This window comes from Lates calcarifer, unplaced genomic scaffold (assembly GCF_001640805.2).
Source record: "Lates calcarifer isolate ASB-BC8 unplaced genomic scaffold, TLL_Latcal_v3 _unitig_1955_quiver_2384, whole genome shotgun sequence".
NCBI classification, from domain to species: Eukaryota; Metazoa; Chordata; class Actinopteri; family Centropomidae; genus Lates; species Lates calcarifer.
This window is the reverse complement of record NW_026115874.1, coordinates 1-18,700: the sequence shown is the minus strand read 5'-3', so window position 1 is coordinate 18,700 and position 18,700 is coordinate 1. Positions and strand designations below refer to the sequence as shown.

The following is an 18,700-nucleotide window of genomic DNA, read 5'->3' as shown; positions in this document are numbered from 1 at the left end:
GAAGGTTCATTCTTTACTACCACACATACAGTTATAACCCAGGTAATCTAGTTATGTTTAAGAGAGAAGAAAACTCATTAAGTTGCTATGAATTAGTATTTTTATTCCCAGAAAGTACATTAAGATTGTTATGTTCCCCTGGCCAATCAGTGGTCAGCTGAGGGCAAGTAGTCTCACCCATTTTTGCCCCGGTGTTTCAGGAAGTGAGGAACAGACCTTTTTCTGCTGTGTGTGGAGAGACAAGAACATGCACTGTGCTGTGTGTGGAGGAATGCAGGAACGAGCGAGGAACAGGAGAAATACAGGAATATACAGTTAAAATCAGCCAACTGCTGCGAGAAAAAGTGTTAGAATTAAGCATTTGGCAGTACAAGAACCTGTATGAGCTGCGCTTTCTAGCTTTGATTCCTGTGGATTTTCATGAAGTGCACGTCTTTACTGCTCTGAGAGTGAGGTAATTCATTTATTTAGAATTATTTTCATTATTTCTAGTTCATTTAATAGTAAAAGCTAACTTGTCTGATGGGCTCCAAACTGTGACAAGATTCAGCTGGCTGTATCATGTCTTTTTTTTTTTTTTTTGGTCTTAGAAACTTTGTGGCCTTATTGGTCGGCGCCATGTTGTGGGTGTAAGTGTCCAGCTGTTCACACAAAATCAGTGAGAGTGTTCAGTTCAAATGTGGGATTTTATTTATTTTGCACCTTGAATTTTGTACCCTTAATTGGGTTATTGAATATGAAGCCTATTTTTTGCAGCCAGTTTATTTAATTTTATATTATGAAATGTTAAAGAGCATTTGTGAATGTGTAGTTCAGAGACAGATTGTAGTTGACTGTCTATAGAAACAGCAGTAGTCTCCCATGTAACAGTTAATCCACTCCAACCTCCACACTACAAGGTATGCAAGGTGTAATGGTTCTGTAGCAATGCTGCTGCTTCCACCTGAGAGAGGTCTCTTTTTTGTGAAATATAAATGTAGTTTTTTTGTTTGTTTGTTTTTTTAAAGGCATCTGAACAAATACCTGCTGTTATTTTCCATGGGGAGACAGACTGACCCATCAGACTTGTTTTTAGTAATTATAGTAATTTAACTTATATGTAGCTGCAATCTCAGATTTGACCAGTCTTTATCACCAATAGAAATCAAAGCCAAAACTACAAAGATACATTGTTATAATAATCCCTAATTGTCCTTTAACTTCAATGGTTATATTATTCCCCCCACTGTACTGTTTGATTAGGAGATATCTGATGTCAGAGCTTGATAAACTGATTTAGATGTTCATTGTTTATTTTTCTTCCATGTGGAGCTTTACTACTCAGTCTTTTTTCTTGCTGTTTTGTAATTTGCAGGCAAAATGTGGGACAGAAGTGGAGTTGTATGACTGAATGGGTGAATGGAGCTCTCAGCAGTGTAGCTGTGCACGGTCAGCCTGTGAGGGAAGCAGCACTGCAGCTTTCCACTTTACAGGCTCAGAAGACTCTCTGTTCACAGCTCCAACACTTATCTCCCCTGAGCAGGTGTGTGTGTGTGTGCCAGAGTTCGCATGCAGGCAAGCATGGATTTATCTGACTTGTTTTTCTCAGCATTCAGATGTGTGTTTGTGCATTTGCAACTGTGAATGTGTGTGAATGCATGGGGAATTTGTGTGTGTGCTGTTTCTATGATGGAGTGTGTGTGCACATTTATATGTAGATTATATACATATCCTGTATCTGTGGATGAGAGACACTTCCATAAACACAGTTACCATATGACTGAGTGTGAGTTTCCTCTTATCAAAGTGGAGGTGAGAGAAGCTGAGGCAGAAACAAGGTGAGAAGGAGAAAAAAGGCTGGACAACACTACTTTTTAAAAATGCATCCCTCTCACCTGCTTTTTTCTCCTTAAAAAAGTACACTGTAATAGCCCATTGCAATTTTCCTCAGCACACAATGCAGCACCATACTGCATCAAGGTGCTATTGGCTAAAACATCTGAGTGATGCTTCACTGAGCCGTGTGGAGGCCAGGAGAGTCTCTGGAACGACTTACTCCAGGTGTGTGAATTATCTAAAAATCTTAACTCCACACGCTGATATTGTCATGTATTATTGTCACTACCACAAACAGCTATTTATTATTTGAGGTAAAATTTATTGTAGTGATGGAAAAGAGTCATCTGAGGCAGTTAAAGAGAAATTCTGATATGAATAAATTATTGATGGTTTACATTATATATTGAGTTCACCACTCTAGAAAGATGGAAGCTGATGGAGACAGATATGGCCAGTGTTCTCTCCTCAGTTGAGTGGCCAGTTCCTTCTGTGCTGCAGTCCTTGTTGCCACTGGCTCCCTCTGTTGGCCTGACAGGGTTTCATTTGCCTCTAGGTACAGTGCTTTGCACATTTTTTATTTGTGCATAAAAAGCTATAAATGTGGTATACAATGGTGGAGTTTACCAAGAAGCAGTGCTGAGGGGAATGCTGGAACTCTAACACAGCACAGTCCACTCCTGCTCACACAGTATCACACTGACACTGGGGCTAACTTTTATAGTAAATGTCTGGTTTGTAGCTTTACCTTCCTGAAGTTTTATTATACTAGTTTTGTGATGCAACAGTCTGGGCTGCACTTGTTGGGATTTAATTCACCATTTAATTTAGCAAATAAAACATGAAAGAAAGAAAACATAGCTTTTTTTTCAAATAACAAAAATTTAAAATAATGATTATTTTAATACATTTAAATATGATCAAATTATGAAATGTGTCATCTTGTAATCTTTCATTGGAAATATGATGAAACTAAAAAACAAACAAACTGCAAAACAATATACATTTTAAATAAAATTGTGGTTACTGTTTTAAACATCAGGGGGGGTTTCTGTTTTTTTTTTTTTTTTTTTTACAATGTATTGTTTGCTACATTGACTGACATTCTGTGTATCATCTCAGCCTTGCACCTAAAGAGTTTGAGTCATTTCCCTGTTATTGTTACATCAAAATTCTCCAGAATGAGCATGACTCCTATGGATAATGGGCTGATTATGGTGATTAACCATTATATACTGGTTTCAGTCATTTGAATAAGACAATGGCTTCCTTCTTTATATCATTAGAATGAATTAGAATGATTCTCTATCATAAAAACCTGGTGATCACTTCTGTTTTTTACTGTATGAAGTGACAGTCGTGTGTGTGTGTGTGTGTGTGTGTGTGTCCGCACTTTATGGTGTTTGAAAAGAGACATGTTTTATTAAAGAATGTCAGATCTCAAATGTCTCACTCTTCCTCTCTCTCCCAAGCCCACCACACTGCCATGGTAACCACACCAATCAGCTTCAGTGAATATACCAGATAAGGCTGACTTGAAAGACTAAGAAAATCCCTCCTTAGCTCACTCCCTCCTTCCACCTCTCATCACTCGCTCTATGTAGTTTCTTTTCTTTATCTATCTCCTCTTCGCTGTACACATCTCACTAGTCTCTCTTCATCTCATCCTTCCCTACATGGCTCTCCCTCCTCCTACCTCATTCCATCTCATCCTGTTTTTCTCTTTCTGCATTAAACATATCTCCCTCTTCCTTCTTTCTCTCTCCTCCCCTCTTTCGTTGGATTAAAAAGACACAACCAGACATCATGCAAAAACACCTCTCTCCATGGCAGAGGCCCATAGTGAGATATGAGGACTGGCATGCTGCTGACACTCACCATCTGTCCCCGAGACATAAGGACCCAGAGAGAGAGGGAGAGAGAGAGGTAGGGGTGTGTGAAAGACAGTAAGGCAGGCTTACAGGAAGCCGCCAAGACAGCCCTGATGATTTCTGCCTTTCAATTTGCATTCCTGCTTCAAGGGCAAAACTGCTGCTCTATTTACAGTATGTAGCTAAGCTTTGGCACTGAAAAAAAAACACTTATTATTCTTCCACAGATATGGGAATTGATATGAACAAACCATAGCTAGCATGGTGGTGGTGGTTGTATGCTTGCCAGCTGTAAGTGTTGGCAAATGGTGAAATATGATAATTTTGTTCGACCAGTGGAAGCAGGTGATCAAACATTTTCTTTTCACTTCAAGAATGAGAATATAATCATTTAATCAGTCTGAAAATGATTCTGCTTACTGAGGAGTGGACAGCAGTTTGAGCTAAACCACAGCACAGAAACACAGACAACATTCTGTGAACACAGGAGATGAATCCACTTTCTACACAACAACAGATGCAGCATCTTAGTTTGAGTCAGAATGTTGGGAGATGGTGACGGTGCTGAGAGACAGGGAGAGGACAGGAAGAGGGGACACCAACCAGAACACTAGCCTCTGAACCAACAGATGGCAGCTGCTGGTGTAGCTGTAATGCAGGACAAACTCTTCACAACATGAACCGGACTGAGAGTAAGGTGCTGATGCAGTGGCTGAAGCTTCATGTGTAGTGACCCATTCACAGTAAAGCTGGCAAAGTTGTTCATTTCTCTGAGCTACAGTGTTTGGCTCAGAAATGTGGTGAACTTTACAGAGTAGAGTCTGTCCAATCAGAACTAACTGTAGGCGGAACATCTGCCCTGCTAACCAATCCAACACAGATAACAGTAAAATATTGTTTTCAGAGCTATTTCAGTTACAGTGATAAAGTTGTGTTGTTGTGTTGATTAAACATTGAATTTTAAGCTGAGGGTATCTCCTGATAATATCACACCCAGTTCTCCATATAATGCATGTATATACTCCAATGTTTAAGTGTGTTATTTTTTATCTTTTACCAAATAGTTCAAGAGACAACGGAACCACAAGAACCTAACTCAGGAACTGGACCTGGAAGCAGGAACTCAACTACATGACTGTTTTTAATGTCAGTGAGCAATGAGGGTGATACCCTCATCGTACAACACCCACAGACTGTGCACATTCATTGGTTTGTTCTGAGTTAATGAGGGTAAGATGAGGAACAGTGACATTCAAAGAAACAGTTCATTCAGTTCTATGAAAAATCACAGAACAATGCACTGTCTTTCTTCTCTCATCATAGCTCTATCAGTGCTGCCCTTTCCCCAAAATCCTTTCTTAGTACTTTCATCAAAAGCATCAGGTTACCAGGGCAACAACTGCATACAACATCTTTTAAACAATGAGACAATGCTGCCAGACACACTGCAGCTTTAATTACAGTACAGGTATATGTGTGTTTGTGATAACTAACATGGTGTGGTAGAGCATGATTATACAACAAGTAGCTCCGACCAAGCAATCTGATTGGTCAACAAGACATTTAGAATGTGCTCAAATTAGCATGACAGCACTAAAAATATTACTCCGCCATATACATTTTACTTTGTTGGTAATAGCTGTATAATCGCAATGTTACACTCGAGGGTGTGCTTTAACGTCATTTGAGTTCAGTGATGCTTGCAGACCTCGGTGCAAGCGCCTCGGCTTTCTCCATCAGCTGTGTCGACTAACTTAAAATTCATGTAAAAGTTTGCGGTTGCAGAAGCTACATCTGTGTAAGTAAAAAATGCAGCATCTTTGTTATAACGTGATTGATAAAAGTAAGCATTTGTGCAGTAGGCTATTGTTGCAAAAAATAAATACGTATACAGAGGGCAACTATATAAAATAAAAATTTACAGTTTACGATATTTACAGTATATTGCACATTGGGTTATATCTCCTCATATTACATAAGAAGTTATATTTTAAATGAGTGAGTCAAACACTTTGATAAAAAACAGAATATTTGTCCAGCCAGCTTGTCTGCAGTTACAGTTGGTAAACCTGGCTGATTTCATTCAGGAGAAGTTTTTACAGTGAAAGCAACATCTAAGTACTACAATTGAATTTTCTGTAAAATATTCATAGCAATTTAAAGGCATAAAATCCTGTTCAGTGACTACAGAAGCAGAACACCATCTTCAGACATATTCAAAGCAACAACTCAGCTCTCCCCTCATCACTTTAAACTTTGTTACACTCTGTAGGAACTTTCTGCTCTTGTTCACACATACAGTGTTCATGTAGTTGAGGAATCGTTTCCCCTTTAGATCTCCAGTCAGTTTCTTGGACTGCCATGCCAAGCTCATCAAACAAAAAGGGCCACTCTTCCAGAAGCTATTTAATATTTTCCTCCCGTTTGACTTGACTTGTTTATGCTGTGTGTAGAAACTTCTTTAGAACTTTGACCTCCTCTGAATTTGCTTCAGTTTGCTGATTCATCATTCATCTGATGCTTTCTTTTCCTCCTTGCTCTCTGGGGTCTCTCCAAAGGGCAGGAACTTTAAATTCCAGTTAAAGCACCCATATGTGTCCTGGATTGCTGCTCTCCATTCTGGAGGGACTTTGCCTGTGTCAGACTCATCAGCGCAATGCTTTTGTTTTCTTATGAGAATCAGAATTAGAAATACCTTATTTATCCCTTGCGGGAAATTGTTGAGTTGCAGTGCTCCAATTCATATGTACAATAACAATAAAGTAATAACAAAATAATAATAGTAATAATATTAACATAACCCCCAATCCTAAACTATACAGAAATATAAAAATATACCCCATCGGTACAATATGTACATATTTAGTATTTATATGCTATTATATAAGTCATCTCAAGGCACTTTTCATATAGAGCAGGTCTAGACCATATTCTTTAAAATAGGTATTTACAGAGAGAGACCCAACAAATCCCACCATAAGCAAGCACTAGGCGACAGTGGCAAGGAAAAACTTCCTTTTAAGAGGCAGAAACCTTGAGCAGAACCAGACTCAGGGTGGGCGGCCATCTGCCTCAACTGGTTGGGTTAAGAAGGGAAGGGGGGGGGTGTAGAGAATAGCAAGAGAAGAACATAGCATAACACAGGTTCCATATAAAATGTAAGGTGATGCCAATAATACAGTTGTAGTAATTATAATAGTAATAATTAAAGTATTAACTGCTAACGTAGCACTAAAACTAATAGCAGTATAAGTAATTTCTAATTATAGCAGCAGGCGTTGAGTGGACTTGTAGGAGCAGCAGGAGACTTGTCATCACAGATCAGACTCTACAGCTCCAGAGGCAGAAATACCTGCAGAAAGAGACAGAAGAGGAGAGAGAGACGGAAGAGCACAATACTACATGAAAGGGGAGATATTAAGTTAGTAACATCATGGAGAGGGTGTGAAGAGATGTCCAATGTAGTCCTTATCTTGGACAACATTCTCCTCTCTGACACTACTGTCAGAAAATCCAGCTCCCCTCCCCCTTTGCAGATGAGCTTATTCAGTCTGTTGGTGTCCTTCACCTTCAGTCTGCTGCCCCAGCACACAACAGCATAGATGATGACACTGATCACCACAGACTCATAAAACATCTGTAGCATCGTCTGACAGATGTTGAAGGACCTCAGCCACCTCAGAAAATAGAAACAGCTCTGGAGAATGCACTGGAGAAGTCAAAAAACATGGCCCAGTTTGTCCATGTGGGCGTAGACATGATTGAGCAGGTAGATAATGGCGTCCTCAACTCCTAGTCAGGGCAGGTGAACTGGAGGGGGTCTAGTAGTGGTCTGACCATGGGCCAGAGTTGATCCAAGATGGGTATCTCTAGGGTCTTCATGATGTGTGACATCAGTGCCACAGTTCTGTAGTCCTTGGAGCCACAGGAACAAGGCATGACGTCTTCCACAGCATGGGGACCCTCTGAAGACTCAGGCTCAGGCTGAAGACATGGTGAAGCACTCCACATAGCTGGGGGGTACAGGCTTTGAGAACCCTGGGGCTCACACCATCCAGACCTGCAGACTTGCCTGCGTGGAGTCTCTTCAGCTGTCTCCTGACATGATCAGCAGTGATGTCCAGTGTGGCGGTAACAGGTGGGCAAGGGGTGGAGGTGTTGAATCAGAAGATCCTGATTTAACTCACAGAATGTCAGTAGACGAGTTGTTACACTTTTTTCTTTCTTTAACTGCCTCACAGTTCACACACAGACCACACCACAAACTAACTGTGAAGTTAGATACTTGATGAAAACAGAGGGCGGAGCGACACGATGCAGATAGTGTCAGGTGAGAGCTGTATGCTAGTGGTGAGAATGGACACAAGTGGAAACTACTGGTGTTAGGATGAGTTAAAAGCGGCTGAGAGAACTGAGCTATGACCAAGACGCTAACTTTGTCTGCAGTGTCTCGGCTAAATACATTTTATCATGGCAGCCCGAATTATTGCTGCTGCTGCAACATTATAAATTTGCAAAATTACTAGTTAGTCAAGAGGGAGAAAGAAAGAAGTGACAAAGAGAGCAATGAACTGGAACTGGCACTTCAAATTTCCATGACTCCCCATGAAACAGGAAGTTGCGTTTAAGTTGCTGTAACTCAGTCATACTTTGTTCAATCAGCCTCAAATTTCACAGTCATGATAAGGGTCCCAAAAATGAACACACCCACATGTCACTAGTCACAAAAAATTATAGCGCCACCTACTGGCCACAGGAAATGACATGTTTTAAACATTGATGTCCTGTTACTAGCAGGTTGTTGTGATCCACTTCAGACTTGGTCAGGAAAGCCATAAGGACTTCATGATGCCTTAAGGTGAAAATCTTGATATTCCGTTGATGGGTGTGTCTGTGGCGCCGTGGTGAAGTTTGATGTTTCGCCATTTAACAGGAAGTTGATGTAACTCACACATGGGTTTGACATGTGTGAGGTTTGACAACAGACCTCATGTGTGAGGTTTGACAACAGACCAGTCCTGAACACATCTACATTCCAATATACAGATATAATCATAGCACCACCTATTGGCAACAGAAAATGATGTGTTTTATCTAAGTAGCTTGATCTGATTGACCTCAAATGTAGTCAGACAAGTATTAAGATAATAATGGTGCTGAATTGTGAAGACTGTGGATCTTTATGGGACACCCTTGCTGTGTCACCATGGTGAATTTTGATGCTTCACTGTTAAACGGGAATTTGTTGTAACTCCTGCATGCACTGTCCAATCTGCCCCAAAATTGACATGTTTGATAAGTGTCATAGCCTGAACACATCTACATGCCAATATTCAGGTATAGTCATAGCGCCACCTATTGGCGTATCAAAGGCTGGCAAGGGAGTGGGCTATCAAACAATACTGAAGAGGAGGTCGCTCCCATGTGACTTGGGTGAGTGAGGGAACCAAGTGTAGCCTGACCTTGGACATTGGATGTGTTGGCAGCTTGCTGATGAGAGGGCCTAGGCGAAGAAGCTCTGTTAGGGGACCACTGTGAACAAGACTGTGACTTCCCTTCCAGTGTCAACAGTACACTTGGGGGGGTTGACTCTGACCAGGCCGGACAGGATTTTGTCTGTTAGATGGCAGAACAGCAGATTCAGAGACAACTGGGTGTTTTCCTTAAATTCTTTCTGTGTTCATGGTTTTCCCGGTCCTTCTCCAGTTGCTGACCAAGATGGACAAGACCATCAACTGAGGTAACTCAGCTGCTACGCAGCTGACTGGCCAGTTGGGGGTTAATGTTTTTCAGAACCAACTTTATGATCTACTCTTTTTCAATATTTGATTTCCAGCACTTGCACAGCGAGTGGTACATATAGGCAAAATCGTGGATACTTTCTCCTTCTCCCTGAACTCAATTGCATACTCTCTCTGCCAGTTAATCCTCATAATCCTCTGACAGGAAGGCATCATTGAATTCCTTCCATGTATAGATTTTATGGTGTGCCCCATAGCACCAATCTCTTGCAGTCCCATGAAGCATGTTATCTAGAGTGGCGATGAGCTCCTCATCTGTGAATGGATTATGGTATTGGAGTGGGTCAGATGCATCATCCAGTCTCCCAAAGGTTGGAAATTGTAGTTTAGTCCCATTAACCTACTTTTCAGTTCCCCATGAATGGTGGATTCTCCAGGTGACCCAAAATTATCTTCTGGCATGCCAGGCTGTGCAGTGGAGTGTAATCTGAAGCAGTTTGCAGTGAGTGGCTTTTCTCCTGGTAAAGCCTCAGAGTGAGTTTGAACACTTACATGACCAAAGGTGGTAACAGCTTTTGATGAGATCTTCTGACAGTGATTTCATTGTGTTTTTACAGTGAAAGAGCTCCTCATGCAGGTGAGTTATGGCATGGGAGATTTGGGTCTCCTTCAAAAGATCAGGATGATGATGATTTAATCTCCAGCCAAAAGAAGCTGTGAACTGTGATTGCAAATATTCAGGCTCATTATCCAGGTGTTTGGCAAACTCTTTTTGTCGTTCAGGAAACAACAGAAGAGAAATTTCAGAGCTGGCGACAAGGAGGAGGTGCAAACAATCCAAAGGGAACAGAAAACAAAGATCAGTGATGCCATGGAGAAGTACAGGAGGAAGCTGGAGTGGAAACTCCAGCAGAACAACATGAGAGAGATCTGGAGTGGCATGAGAACCATCATTGGTTTCAGCAGTAGAGGAGTTGAAGCCAGTGTGGACTCTGCGAATGAGCTGAATTGAATTGTAGATGTGAATTGGAGCACTACAACTCAACAATTTCCCACAAGGGATAAATAAAGTATTTCTGATTCTGAGCCAAGCAAAAGAGGATAGCTCCATGGTTTAACTGTCATACCTGTGTACTAAAACAAACAACAGGAATCCTGGCAAGATAGTATTAAAATGTATAAGAAGAGTGTAGCTGTGTTGTGTAGCTCTCCGGGTCAAGATTTTCTTAATTTTTCTTTTGTTAGTGTCCCTCATATTGTGTTATATCATATTTTTTATATTGTATCTTTTTTAAAGAATTCTTCAGTGACTCGGACAAACACACAATAATTCCAATGTGCTTGTATTTACATGTACCTGTGCAAATGGCAAATAAAGTTTCTAATCTAATCTAATCTAAACAGCTGTAAAACCTAACCTAGACTTTCTCTCCCATGGACCTCCACCAGCTCACTTCAACTATTTCTTAACCTTCAACCTGTCTTTTAGACCCAATCCCAACTAGGCTGCTCAAGGAAGCCTTACCCTTAATTAGCATCGTTTTGAAATGATGAAACTTTGCGTTCACTTTGCCTTCATCAAAAAAAAAAAAAAAAAAACAAAGATATCAGATATTTGTCTTCTTTGTCTTTTGTGCATCGGGACCTCCCACTCCTTTTTCTGTCCTTGTTTGAGCCAGTGTGTGCTGCTCTCTGATGGGAGTAGTTTACAGCATGGTAAGAGATTTCAAGTTTCCTTGCAATTTCTCGCATTGAATAGCCTTCCTTTCTAAGCACAACAATAGACTGATGGGTCTCTATGCAAAAATGTAGATCATTCTTTAAAAATCATCTGATTAATTTTAATTGTTTATGAAATGGATAAAACTGTTTGTGAACTGCATGAAAATGTGTTTTTCTTTGGAAAACAAGTGATTGCAAATAATTGGAAACAAGTGATCCCAAACTTATGAGCGGTAGTGTATATACTTATATAACTTTTTACGTTAGCAGATGTGATCCACAGATTTGATGGACTGTAAACTGATAAAGTTAGTAGTTAGTAAAAATAAGGAGGCAAACGTCCACTTTTTACGGTCAAAGCTTTTGTGGCAAAACGGGGAGCAGATTAGACCAGATTAAAAAACGAGAGCTTCAGCAATTAAATATATGCCAGAAAATCGTCTGTGTGTGTAAGAAACTGAGATATCTGACTAAATTTTTTGTTACTGTTCTGTTACTAACTGTTTTGTGGCTGTATAACTTCATAAAGCTCTGAGGCACGTCACTGATATAATCAATGAGTTAGTCTCAAGATATTCTGATTACTCAGTGGTTACTAGCTTTTTCTGCTCATTATCCTAGAAAGTTAAAGATGCCCTGTTTTTTATGTAAACAAACAAAAGTTGTCGCGGGGTATACCCTGGACGGATCACCAGTCAGATCACCAGTCTATCACAGAGCTGACCTATAGAGACAAACAACCATTCACACCTATGGGCAATTTAGAGTCACCGATTAACATGTATGTCTTTGGACTGTGGGAGGAAGCCGAAGTTATTCCATCCTGTGTGCTTGTTATAAGTTCTCCATGTTGTTCTCATACAGACTTTACTAAAATTTAAGCCTGGTAGCCTGGCTTTAATATGGGATTTAATGGGATCTATTTTTTTGTCCTTGTCCACACTGCTGAGCTGAGTCTGGTGGTTCTGATGTGTATGCTTAAGGAGTTGTCCCAATTGCCCAGGTAAGTATATTTTAATAATTCAGTACATGGTGTCAAATTGAGGTTAAGTAAAGTTAACCAGTCTGTAAAACTTAATTTGGTATTTTATATGGGTGTATAGATCCACACATCCCTATAACCCTCAGCAGCAATGATTGTATGAACTTTTTTAATGATAAAATTTCTACCATTAGAGATACAATTAATCACATCCTGCCCTCAACTAGCACTGATTTATGTCAAAACACAGGATTAAAACAAACTTCTAGGACTGCCTTCTTTCATCTGCGTAATAACACCATTATCTGTCTCAAAAGGATGCAGAAAAACTAGTCCATGCATTTGTTACTTCCAGGCTGGACTACTGTAATTCATTATTATCAGGCTGCCCCAACAAGTCTCTAAAGACTCTGCAGTTGATCCAAAATGCTGCAACATGATTATTGTCAGGAACTAAGAAAAGAGATCATATTTCTCCTGTGTTAGTCTCTCTACATTGGCTCCCAGTCAAATCCAGAATAGAATTCAAAATCTTCCTCCTCACTTACAAAGCCCTTAATGGTTAGGCACCATCATACGTCAAAGATCTCATAGTCCCCTGCAATCCCACTAGGATGCTATGCTCCCAGAATGCTGGTTTACTGGTGGTTCCCAGAGTTTCCAAGAGCAGAATGGGAGGCAGAGCCTTCAGTTATCGTGTTCCTTTACTGTGGAACAGTGGAAAGTTAGGGTTGGCTCAGGCTTGAATCATCCCTTATTTATGCTGCTATAGGTCTTGACTGCCGGGAGATCTCCCATTGCGCACCGAGCTTCTCTCTCCTTCTCTCTCCATTGGTATGGATTCATATCCCATAAATACATGTTACTAACGCAATATCTTCCCTTTCCCATAGCCATGTGCTCTCTATTAGTTTTATTGCTACGTTAGCAGTTAATACTTTAATTATTACTATTATCATTACTACTACTGTATTATTGGCATCACCTTACATTTTATATGGAACCCGAGTTGTGCTATGTTCTTCCCTTGCTACCCCCCCCCCCCAAAAACCCAACCGGTTGAGGCAGATGGCCGCCCATCCTGAGACCAGTTCTGCTTGAGGTTTCTGCCTCTCAAAAGGAAGTTTTTCCTTCCCACTGTTGCCTAGTGCTTGCTCATGGTGGGAATTGTTTGGTCTCTCTGTAAATACCTATTTTAAAGAGTATGGTCTACCCCTGCTCTATATGAAAAGTGCCTTTTGTTGTGATTTGGTGCTATATAAATAAAACTGAATTGAATTGAATTGTATTTGCAGAATTACTATATAAAGAACACAGCTGAGGACTGACAAGTTGTAATACACATTACTATTCAACTGTCAAGCTCTCTCACAGACCGTGGCTTCCTTTCAAACTCAGCTGGTATAAATGGGCGCATCTGACTCAGACTTTGAGAAATCCTATCAAATTCTATGAAATTTCACACATTTAACAATCTATGTGTGACACCTAAACGTACACACACACACAGATACCCCCCTCCCAAAAAAAACACCAGAGAGAAATGCAATGGCTCCATCTGCTGGATAAAGTAAAGAACTACTCAAAATGGAGATGCAATTCAGAAGACTACCAGTAATCGGTAACAATTGAATGAATTTTGATATATGGATGTGTGCAGTTAGGGACCATTAACAATACTATAAAGTTTGATGCAGTTTGGACAAAGTATGGCTGAATTACAGCAAGTTTAATGCAACTTCCTGTTTCATGGCAAGTCACTAAACTTTGAGGGGCCAGAACGGGCACGCCCTTCTACAAAAACTCAAAAGCTTTGCAATTTAACATCTTCTATGTCTTAATATTTCTTATTAAGTTTTGAAGTCAATCGGATAAAGCGTCTAGGTGGAGATGGATTTGGCGCGACCCCTGGAAATGGGGTCAGACTCTACAGCTCCAGAGGCAGAAATACCTGCAGAAAGAGACAGAAGAGGAGAGAGAGACGGAAGAGCACAATACTATGGGAAAGGGAAGATATTGCGTTAGGAACATGTATTTATGGGATATAAATCCATACTGATGGAGAGAGAGAGAGAGAGAGAGAGTGCACTGTATACACTGCTTACAACATTTGTCAGTAATTTTGAGTAGCTTTATGGCAACAGTGCTTTCCTGTATAATGTGCATGCCTTGGTCCACTTGTCATCAGATGCCCAACTGCATGGTTGTTTGGACACTATCTCAGCTTTTCCATATGAAAATTACTTATGTAAACTGAAGAGGTTTGTGAGAAAGCCAGATTTTCCCCTTGCACAGATCATAAGAAGGTTATCAGAAGTTGAAAAGATCAGTACCATTGAGTTGCCCTGTAAGGAATTAAGAATGCAACTTTATGTTGGACCTGTTCCTGATGACTTTCGTGCAGCAGCACAGTACAGGGAGCTACAGACTGAACAGTGGCCAAAAAAAGTTTCCCCAGGTGATGTTTTTGCTACTGACAGAGACATTATACACATTATAGAGCTAAATAGTGGCGGGGTATGTTCTTCTTTTATTTATTATTACACATTATTGTATTGATTATCAGCTGCATATGTGTGCTTGACTGATGTTTTATGGAACAGATTGACATTTTTTGGATTTGTTGATGGATGTTTTATGGATAGCACTTTAAATTTCGTTGTACTGGTTTTACCTTGTGCAAAGATAATAAAAGGATTCTATGTCTTTGTTAGATGGTGGTCCAAAAAGCTGCAGTTTATAGGTACAGCACTTTAAAGTATGTCCCTTGATGAGATTATGTCACATTAGTGCTGGGCAGTATTACGAATAACATGATTAATTACATCATAATTACGTCATGCAGCTGTAAATCAATTAGTCAACATCTTTAGCATTTGTTTGCCAATTCTCCCTTGCTTTTACTTTTGCTTTATCTTAACCCTGTAGCAATTAGTAGACAGGTGGATTTCTAACCATGAGATTACAGTACACCACAGTAACTCTGGATTACATGTATTCATTGTGTAGTTCCTTGTGCACGTTCATTTTTAACCTTTTCCAGGAAAAGGCAGACTCTGCCAGTGATGACCGAATTCATCACAGAATGTAGTGAAATTACTATTAAAGGAAAATGTTGACATTAGATTCAAAAATGTCAAAAGGGCTGATGAATACCTTTTGCATCCTCTCTTTAACAATTTCTTTTTCAGATGTTTTTGGTTATCGTCATGTTTACTGAAACCAAGACTGTCAATATTATACCTGAGTCATGGTTTGAGGATGGTGTCACTTGGTGGCCAAACTACAAGAGTGATAAATGCATAGAGCTGTCCAAATATGTAAGGTGTTAGGGACAGATTGCAAACTATGATATTCAAATTCTCTTTAAAACTGGTGAGGATTAATTTTAATGACAAAATTTAACCTGAACTGTGTTCTGAAAGACACCTCCATAACTAACTTTTACCTCATTAAAATTCTAATTTTCAGATTGATTATTCAGCTTTGTTTACCGGGTTTATATAAATGTCTTTGTACTGTTGCACCCAATGTGACTCCTGTCCTATATTGAGATTCACAGCCAACTCTTGCCAACTCTCTCTTGCATCACCTCCTCCAAGGAACAGGCAGGTGTTTGGACGGGATTTAATACAAGAAAGTGTGAAATAATATTGCCACTCAAAGGGCTAGAAACAAACAGTTGTATAAGGAGTTAGTGTCTCTGAGCTAAAAACACATTCAGTTCTCTTCTCACAGAACAGAAAAACAGGAAATTCCTGATACCTCACTTCCTGCAGTATTAGTTTTAGTATTGGCTGATGCTACAATCCCCCCTACACCATTAGAGGGAAAACATATAAATGAAAGAACTATGCCCTCTAGAGGCCTGGAAACAAATGAATAGTTCCAATACAGCCATTTTCTATGTCAGTGATATCTGTATTCATTTAAAAATTCAATACTTAATATTAGAGTTGGAACATTCATACAAAATATTTGCCTCTGGTTACACAATATCCTCTTTGATTTAATTAATATTTAAATATTATTCTTGTTTTATATTTGCCTGCTTTTATTTCCTAATGTCTTAGAGTGGATGAGAATGATTGACACAGTGATGCAATTATGTGACTCATAATGAATGTGGGTCAGGGGTGTAAACCTGACCTTCTAGTGCCCTGCAACAATAAACAGGTGTACATGTGTTGCTGATAAAGTGCTCAGTGAGTGTATATTCCCTAGCTGCTTTTTTTCCATTTAAAATGCTTCCTGAATTCTCTTCTAGTTTTCTAACACTGAGACACAAAAGTTGTTTCATAAACTAAGACACACTTCAGATCAGATATATTTTTGTAAATGCACAAGTATCAGATTCTAATTGAGTTCTATAAGCCAGACATTTCTGATCTCTGTGAGTCACCTGTTCCTCTCATTCTACTCACCCATGGTCCTTATTCTCCACTATCTGTGTCTGTGTCTTTGTGTCTGTGGAGCAATATGGCCTGTAACCTCTCTTGGCACTGAGCTCTAATTACTGACATTTCTCCTGAGAGGTGGTACTGCATTGTGGGTGTTTCAACACCTTTCATTCCATCAGTGGGACCACTTGGAAAGGTCACACTCCACATAACATGCTGTCTAGTGAATCAATGAGGTGACCTTCACCTGATGTGTGTGTAAGCGTAAATCTGTGTGTGTGTGTGTGTGTGTGTGTGTGTGTTTGTGTTGTCATTTGAGAACCTCAGATGAACTCATATGCACTGAAATGTCCAGTGCTTAAAATTTGATTCTTTGATGGTTCAAACTGACCCACTAACAAATTTGTTTCTCAATTAGCTGAATGCATTTTGCCATAGGGGAGATGGTACCCACCCCCACCTCTCTGTCTCCACACCCTTCTCTCTCAAGATCTGTATTCCACTGGGGATAAAATCTTATCCCCAGTGGAATACAGATATGATCCCAGTCAGATTCATGCTCAGGCTGAACCTTAGCCTGAACTTTTGGAACACTTCCACAGAAAAGAATAAAACCGTGAGACAGCCAGCAGTGCACACAGAGATGGACCCAGGCAACCTGATACTGGCACATTAAATAAGACAATGAGAAGAAGAAGTAGAAGAAGTATACTAGTATGAAAGTAAACTATTTTGTCTCCATATTGAGAGAGAGGGTGAGAGAAAATATCAGCATTGGCATCATGGGAAATCCCCTGGCAGTCTAGGCCTAAAGCAGCATAACTAAGGGATGGTTCAAGCGAACCTGAGCCAACCCCTAACTATATGCTTCATCGAAAAGGAAAGTTTTAAGCCTACTCTTAAAGGTACAGAGGGTCTCTGCTTCCCGGACCCAGTGAGACCATTAGTAGAGGGGCTTGATAGCGTGAAAGGCTCTGTCTCCCATTCTACTCCTGGAAACTCTGGGAACTACCAGCAACCAGCATTCTGGGAGCGCAATGTTCTGGTGGGAACTACACCGATCAGTCATAACATTACAATCCCTGACAGCTGAAGTGAATAACATTCATTATCTTGTCTCAATACAATGTTCTGCTGAGGAACCATGGGTCCTTCATTCATCTGGATGTTACTTTGACACATAACCCCCACCTAAACATTGCTTTTGACCAAGCTTTTTTCCCAGCAGGGCAAGGTGTTGACCTGGCCTCCAGACTCCCCAGATCCCAATCTGACCCAGCATCTGTGGGATGATCCAGAACAAGTCAGATCGATGGAGGACCCATCCCACAACCCACAGGACCCAGGATCTGCTGCCCGTGTCCCAGTGCCAAACACAACAGGAAGATCTTCAGAGATCCCATGTCCAAGCCCCAACAGGTCAGAGCTGTTTTGCCAGTATGAGGAGGACCTATGCAATATTAGGCAGGTCCCACAGGTACTGAATCAGATTGGGATCTGGGGAATTTGGAGCCCAGATGAACAGCTTTGGCTCCTTCTCGTGTTCCTTGGGACATTTCTGAGCAGTTTTTGTGGTGTGGTGGGAACATTATCCTACTGGGGAGGCCCCTGACATTAGTGAATGTTGTTGCCATTGGAGGAGTGTGTGCTTGGTTTGTGACAATATTTAGATGGGTGGTACGTGACAAAGTAATGTTCAAATGAATGTCGGGACCAAAGGTTCCTCAGCAGAATATTGTGTTGTAACAAGATGATAGATGTTATTCACTTCATCCACGAGTGGTTTTAATGTTATGGCTGATCGGTGTATAAGGTCTTTAAGATAGGATGGAGCCTGACCATAAAGGGCTTTGTAGGTGATGAGGAGGATTTTGAATTCTATTCTGGATTTGACCAGAGCGAATGAAGAGAGACTAACACAGGAGAAATATGGTCTCTGTTTCTAGTTCCTGTCAGTAATCATGCTGCAGCATTTTGAATCAACTGCAGAGTCTTTGGAGACTTGTTGGGGCAGCCTGATAATAATGAATTACAGTAGTCCAGCCTGCCTTCTTTCACTATGCAGGTGAAAGAAGGCAGTCCTAGAAGTTTGTTTTATGTGGAAGTTGAAGGATATACCCTGATCAAAGATATCTCCAACGTTCTTTACACTGGAGCTGGAGGCCAGAG

General features: G+C 40.4%; 1 long non-coding RNA gene across 1 annotated transcript; it reads left to right on the top strand.

The window, feature by feature from the left end:
• The first annotated feature begins 218 nt into the window (after positions 1-218).
• LOC127139639 (uncharacterized) lies at positions 219-3,260 on the top strand. Its single transcript, XR_007809935.1, has 2 exons — positions 219-454; positions 1,355-3,260. It is a non-coding gene; the product is annotated as an uncharacterized LOC127139639 (long non-coding RNA).
• Positions 3,261-18,700: the final 15,440 nt, after the last annotated feature.